The sequence below is a fragment of the Triticum dicoccoides genome, chromosome 3B (genome assembly GCF_002162155.2).
Source record: "Triticum dicoccoides isolate Atlit2015 ecotype Zavitan chromosome 3B, WEW_v2.0, whole genome shotgun sequence".
In the NCBI taxonomy this organism is placed as follows: Eukaryota; Viridiplantae; Streptophyta; class Magnoliopsida; order Poales; family Poaceae; genus Triticum; species Triticum dicoccoides.
In genome coordinates this window covers 802,816,748-802,817,049 of record NC_041385.1, presented here as the reverse complement: position 1 = coordinate 802,817,049, position 302 = coordinate 802,816,748, and positions in this window count along the sequence as shown.

Here is a 302-nt window from a genome sequence, read left to right as displayed (position 1 = left end):
GCCAGACATCCAATGCTACCCGCATACATCCGGCCCCAATTTATTTAGCCTACACACTCAAATAGCGACGTGTATATAGTTTACAATAGTTCAAATATTCAAATGCGGTGATAGTTCTAATTAAATAAATTCAAATATTACACTCAAACATTGTTGTCCCGTTTAACCACCCACATATGCTCAATCAGTTCTTCCTTCAGTTGCTCGATCCCAGAGAGTTTTTGGCAGGTTTTTGGGTGGATCAGGTGTGTCAAGAGTCCTACCCGTTTGATGTCCGGATTCCCGGACCCCCCCCCCCTCCC